This window comes from Salvelinus sp. IW2-2015, linkage group LG4q.2 (assembly GCF_002910315.2).
Source record: "Salvelinus sp. IW2-2015 linkage group LG4q.2, ASM291031v2, whole genome shotgun sequence".
Taxonomy (NCBI): domain Eukaryota; kingdom Metazoa; phylum Chordata; class Actinopteri; order Salmoniformes; family Salmonidae; genus Salvelinus; species Salvelinus sp. IW2-2015.
Window position 1 is genome coordinate 25,927,040 of NC_036843.1, and position 7,572 is coordinate 25,934,611.

Below are 7,572 nucleotides of genomic sequence, written 5' to 3' on the forward strand. Positions count from 1 at the left end.
TGTACTGTACGGGCCTGTACGGGCCTGCACTGTAATGGCCTGTACTGGACTGTAAGCTGTATGTCACCTCAAATGCCTGAATATACATAATCAGTTGTAGACATGAATAATAGATAAACTGTACATATATCCCATATATACCATGTATACCATATATACCATATATCCCATATATACCATGTAGACCCCATATATACCATGTATACCATATATACCATGTATATACCATATATACCATATATACCATGTAGATACCATATATACCATATATCCCGTATACACCATATATACCATGTATATACCATGTAGATACCATATATACCATGTAGATCCCATATATCCCATACATACCATATATACCATGTAGATACCATATATCCCATATATACCATGTAGATACCATATATACTATGTAGATACCATATATCCCATATATCCCATATATACCATATATCCCATATACCATATATACCATGTAGATACCCTATATACCATATATACCATGTAGATACCCTATATACCATATATACCATGTAGATACCCTATATACCATATATACCATGTATACCATGTAGATCCCATATATACCATATATACACCATGTATTACATGTAGATACCCTATATACCATAGAGCAAGGTAAAGGAGGAAGAAAGGAAAGGGTATCAAATGATTAATTTGGTAATGGTATATATGGTATATATGGGATATATTGGTACATATGGGATGTATGGTACATATGTGAATATGGGTACATATGGGATATATGGGATCTATGGGGTATATGGGATCTATTGGGTATAATGGTATCTATAGGACATATGGTATCTATAGGATATATGGTATTCTACTGGTATATATGGATATATGGGATATATGGTATCTACATGGTATGTATGGGATATATGGTATATATGTTATACATGGTATATATGGGATCTACATGGTATATATGGTATCTACATGGTATATATGGGATATATGGATATACAATATGTTCAGTTTATCTATCATTCATATGTCTACAACTAATTATACTGTATATTCAGGCATTTGAGGTGACATACAGCTTACAGTCAGTACAGGCCATTACAGTACAGGTGGCCCGTACAGGTCCGTACAGTACAGTCCAGTACAGGCCATTACAGTACAGTCCAGTACAGGTCATTACAGTACAGTCAGTACAGGCCATTACAGTACAGTCCAGTACAGGCCCTGTACAGGTCCGTACAGTACAGTCCAGTACAGGCCATTACAGTACAGTCCCATACAGGCCCGTACAGTAAGTCCAGTACAGCCATTACAGTACAGTCCAGTACAGGCCATTACAAGTACAGTCCAGTACAGGCCGTACAGTACAGTCCAGTACAGGCCATTACAGTACAGTCCAGTACAGGCCCGTAACGTAAGTCCAGTACAGGCCATTACAGGACAGTCCAGTACAGGCCCGTACAGTACAGTCCAGTACAGGCCATTACAGTACAGTCCAGTACAGGCCATTACAGTACAGTCCAGTACAGGCCATTACATGTACAGTCCAGTACAGGCCCGACAGTACAGGCTCGTACAGGCCATTACAGTACAGTCCCAGTACAGTCCAGTCCAGTACAGTCCAGTACAGGCCCGTACAGGCCCGTACAGTAACAGTCCAGTACAGGCCATTACAGTACAGTCAGTACAGGCCCCGTACAGTACAGTCCAGTACAGGCCATTACAGGACAGTCCAGTACAGGCCCGTACATGTACAGTCCAGTACAGGCCATTACAGTACAGTCCAGTACAGGCCATTACAGTACAGTCGCAGTACAGGCCAATTACAGTACAGAGCTCGTACAGCCCAAAAAATGTGTCTGCCTTAAAAAGCTTGTGACTTTGTACTTACTTCTCTTGCTTGAGTACTCTGGACAAAAACAACCAGAAAACACACAATGTTGTCTCATCGTGGACTACAAGTTGTGGCATTAATGTACCATTGCTACTTTACATCTTAAGAGCTCTCCACCTCTGACTGTCTCAAGAGCTCTCCACCTCTGACTGTCTCAAGAAGCTCTCACCTCTGACTGTCTCAAGAGCTCTCCACCTCTGACTGATCTCAAAGAGCTCTCCACCTCTGACTGTCTCAAGAGCTCTCCACCTCTGACTGTCTCAAGAGCTCTCACCTCTGACTGGTCTCAAAGCTCTCCACCTACTGACTGTCTATAGAGCTCTCCACCTCTGACTGTCTTAAGAGCTCTCCACCTCTGACTGTCTTAAAGAGCTCTCCACCTCTGACTGTCTTAAGAGCTCTCCACCTCTGACTGTCTTAAGAGCTCTCCACCTCTTGACTGTCTTAAGCCTGAATAATATCAACACCTGATGGCCAAACTTACCTGTTGTTTGTGATTCATCATCAATGGGGTCAGCAAGTCCTGAGGCCTTGTCCCCTCCCCCTTCAGTTCGTAGCCAACCCTCTTCACCGTGTCTATACTGCTACGACACTCTCCCAGCAGACGCATCTACACAACAGGACATAGGACAGCAAACAGACAGAAAGCATGTCACTGGAGACCTCACACAAAGTAATCACACCGTAGGAACTTCTTAGGTAAAGGCAAAAATGTTTCCTAAAGACCTTCCATTAAGACAGAATGGTGATAAGGATGTATATCAGACAGTACTCACATATCCCATGTTGATGCATCCAGCTCTGGCCCGGTGGGGGTTCTGCTGCGGATGACGTTCTCTGTCTGTTGCAGATGTAACTGGCTGGTGTCCAGAACCCTGTCCAACTGAAGGATGTGGGTGTCCAGGTACCTCCCTCTCCTGAGGATGGGAAGAGTGGATGGACACCCACATGGAATACGGTTAGATAAGGGCTTTGATTTTATGTTCACGGGCCAGCTTCTTAGACCTAGATTAAGACTACTCCTGTGAGATTAAAAGCATTTCAATGTATTATTCGGGAGTTTAATCTCTGTGTGAAAGAACGGACCTAAATGTTTCTTCAACAGACATAGAAATCCATCCATGCAAACTTGTGAATCCAAAGTTAGTGTACATCCACGTTGTGAGATCTCATAATAGTTAGTGTTATCCATCCACGTTGTGAGATCTCATTAATAATTAGTGTTCAAACCACATTGTGAGATCTCATTAAAGTTAGTTTATCATTCCACATTGTGAGATCTCATTATAATTAGTGTTATCAATCCACACTGTGAGATCTCATTAATAATTTGTGTTATCAATCCACGTTGTGAGATCTCATTAATAATTAGATGTTAAAATCACGTTGTGAGATCTCATTAAGTTAGTGTTATCAATCCACGTTGTGAGATCTCATTAATATATTAGTGTTATCAATCACACTGTGAGATCTATTAATAATTTGTGTTTTCAATCCACGTTGTGAGATCTCATTAATAATTAGTGTTATCAATCCACGTTGTGAGATTATCATTGAATAGTTAGTGTTATCATCCACGTTGTGAGATCTCATTAAATTGTGTTTATCAATCCACGTTGTGAGATCTCATTAATAATTAGTGTTATCATCCACGTTGTGAGATCATTAATATTAGTTTATCCTCCACGTTGTGAGATATCATTAATATTAGTGTTATCCATCCACATTGTGAGATCTCATTAATAATTAGTGTTATCAATCCACGTTGTGAGATCTCATTAATAATTAGTGTTATCATCCACGTTGTGAGAATCTCATAATAATTAGTGTTATCATCCACACTGAAGTCTCATTAATAATTAGTGTTATCCATCCGACGTTGTGAGATCTCATTAATAGTTAGTTATCCATCCACGTTGTGAGATCTCATTAATAGTTAGTGTATATCCACTTGTGAATCCATAATATTTGTATCCATCACGTTGTGAGATCTCATTAATAGTTAGTGTTATCAATCCACGTTGTGAGATCTCATTAATAGTTAGTGTTATCAATCCACTTGTGAGATCTCATTAATAATTAGTGTTTCAATCCACGTTGTGAGATCTCATTAATAGTTAGTGTATCATCCACGTAGATCTCATTAATAGTTAGTGTTATCATCCACGTGTGAGATCTCATTAATAGTTAGTTGTTATAATCCACACGGTGAGATCTCATTAATAGTTAGTGTTATCAATCCACGTTGTGAGATCTCATTAATAGTTAGTGTTATCAATCCACGTTGTGAGATTCTCATTAATAATTAGTGTTAATATCCACACGTGAGATCTCATTAATAGTTTAGTGTTATCCATCCACGTTGTGAGATCTCATTAATAGTTAGTGTTATCATCCACGTTGTGAGATCTCATTAATAGTTAGTGTTATCCATCCACGTTGTGAAGATCTCATTAATAGTTAGTGTTATCCATCCACGTTGTGAGATATCATTAATAATTAGTGTTATCAATCCACGTTGTGAGATCTCATTAATAATTAGTGGTATCATCCACACTGTAAGATCTCATTATAATTAGTGTTATCCATCCACGTTGTGAGATCTCATTAATAGTTAGTGTTATCAATCCACGTTGTGAGATCTCATAATAGTTAGTGTTATCCATCAGTTGTGAGATCTCATTAATAGTTAGTGTTATCCATCCACGTTGTGAGATATCATTAATAGTTAGTGTTATCCATCCACGTTGTGAGATCTCATTAATAATTAGTGTTATCATCCACGTTGTGAGATATCATTATAGTTAGTGTTATCCATCCACGTTGTGAGATCTCATTAATAATTAGTGTTATAATCCACGTTGTGAGATCTCATTAATAGTTAGTGTTATCCATCCACGTTGTGAGATCATCATTAATAGTTAGTGTTATCCATCCCGTTGTGAGATATCATTAATAATTAGTGTTATCCATCCACGTTGTGAAGATCTCATTAATAATTAGTGTTATCCATCCACGTTGTGAGATCTCATTAATAGTTAGTGTTATCCATCCACGTTGTGAGATCTCATTAATAGTTAGTGTTATCCATCCACGTTGTGAGATCTCATTAATAGTTAGTGTTATCATCCACGTTGTGAGATTCATTAATATTAGTGTTATCCATCCCACGTTGTGAGATCTCATTAATAATTAGTGTTATCCATCACGTTGTGAGATCTCAATTAATAATTAGTGTTATCCATCCACGTTGTGAGATCTCACATTTAATAATTAGTGTTATCCATCCACGGTTGTGAAGATCTCATTAATAATTAGTGTTATCATCCACGTTTGTGAGATCTCATTAATAGTTAGTGTTATCCATCCACGTTGTGAGATCTCATTAATAATTAGTGTTATCCATCCACTTGTAAGATCTCATTAATAATTAGTGTTATCCATCCACGTTGTGAGATCTCATTAATAATAGTGTTATCAATCCACGTTGTGAGACTCCATTAATAGTTAGTGTTATCAATCCACGTTGTGAGATATCATTAATAATTAGTGTTATCCATCCACGTTGTGAGATCTCATTAATAATTAGTGTTTATCAATCCACGTTGTGAGATCTCATTAATAGTTAGTGTTTCTCATCCCGTTGTGAGATCTCATTAATAGTTAGTGTTTACCATCCACGTTGTGAGATTCATTAATAATTAGTGTTATCCATCCAGTTGTGAGATCTCATTAATAAGTTAGTGTTATCCATCCACGTTGTGAGATCTCATTAATAGTTAGTGTTATCCATCACGTTGTGAGATCTCATTAATAATTAGTGTTATCAATCCACTTGTGAGATCTCATTAATAGTTAGTGTTATCCATCCACGTTGTGAGATCTCATTAATAGTTAGTGTTATCATCCACATGTGAGATCTCATTAATAGTTAGTGTTATCCATCCACGTTGTGAGATCTCATTAATAGTTAGTGTTATCCATCCAGTTGTGAGATCATCATTAATAATTAGTGTTATCAATCCACACTGTGAGATCTCATTAAATAGTTGTGTTATCCATCCACGTTGTGAGATCTCATTAATAATTAGTGTTATCAATCCACACTGTGAGATCTCATTAATAGTTAGTGTTATCCATTCCACGTTGTGAGATCTCATTAATAATTAGTGTTATCAATCCACGTTGTGAGATCTCATTAATAGTTAGTATCACGTGTAGAATTTAGTTATCCATCACGTTGTGAGATTCATTAATAATGTGTTATCATCCACGTTGTGAGTCTCATTAATAGTTAGTGTTTATCCATCCACGTTGTGAGATCTCATTAATAAGTTAGTGTTATCCATAACCACGTTGTGAGATCTCATTAATAGTTAGTGTTTATCCATCCACGTTGTGAGATCTCATTAATAGTTAGTGTTATCCATCACGTTGTGAGATCTCATTAATATTAGTGTTATCCATCCACGTTGTGAGATCTCATTAATATTAGTGTTTATCACATCCAGTTGTGAGATTCATTAATATAGTGTTATCCATCCACGTTGTGAGATCTCATTAATAATTAGTGTTATCCATCCACGTTGTGAGATCATCATTAATAGTTAGTGTTATCAATCCACGTTGTGAGATCCATTATAATTAGTGTTATCCATCCAGTTGTGAGATATCATTAATAGTTAGGTGTTATCAATCCACGTTGTGAGATCTCATTAATATTAGTGTTATCATCCACGTTGTGAGATATTCATTAATAGTTAGTGTTACAATCCACGTTGTGAGATCTCATTAATAATTAGTGTTATCATCCACGTTGTGAGATCATCATTAATAAATTAGTGTTATCATACCACGTTGTGAGATTTCATTAATAATTAGTGTTATCCTCCACTGTGTGAGATCTCATTAATAATTAGTGTTATCCATCCACGTTGTGAGATCTCATTAATAAGTTAGTGTTATCATCCACAGTTGTGAGATCTCATATTAATAATAGTGTTATCCATCCACGTTGTGAGATCTCATTAATAGTTAGTGTTATCCATCCACGTTGTGAGATCTCATTAATATATTAGTGTTATCCATCCACGTTGTGAGATCTCATTAATAGTTAGTGTTATCCACACGTTGTGAGATTCTCATTAATAATTAAGTGTTAATCCATCCACGTTGTGAGATCTCATTAATAATTGGTTATCATCCACGTTGTGAGATCTCATTAATAATTAGTGTTATCCAATCCACGTTGTGAGATACTCATTAATTAGTTAGTGTTATCCATCCACGTTGTGAGATATCATTAATAGTTAGTGTTATCATCCACTTGTGAGATTCATTAATATTAGTGTTATCATCCACGTTGTGAGATCTCATTAATAGTTAGTGTTATCCATCCACGTTGTGAGATCTCATTAATATGTTAGTGTTATCATCCACGTTGTGAGATCTCATTAAATAGTTAGTGTTATCATCCACGTTGTGAGATCATCATTAATATTAGTGTTATCCATCCACGTTGTGAGATCCATTAATAATTAGTGTTATCCATCCAGTTGTGAGATCTCAATAATAGTGTTATCATCCACGTTGGGAATCTCATTAATAATTAGTGTTATCCAACCACGTTGTGAGATCTCATTAATAATTAGTGTTATCCATCCACGTTGTGAGATCTCATAATAGTA

The 7,572-nt window shown here is 36.7% G+C and overlaps 1 protein-coding gene across 1 annotated transcript in view; it reads left to right on the plus strand.

Moving 5' to 3' along the window:
* The window catches only part of LOC111963075 (nesprin-1-like), a 160,646-nt gene that overhangs the window by 140,630 nt on the left and 12,444 nt on the right, over window positions 1–7,572 (plus strand).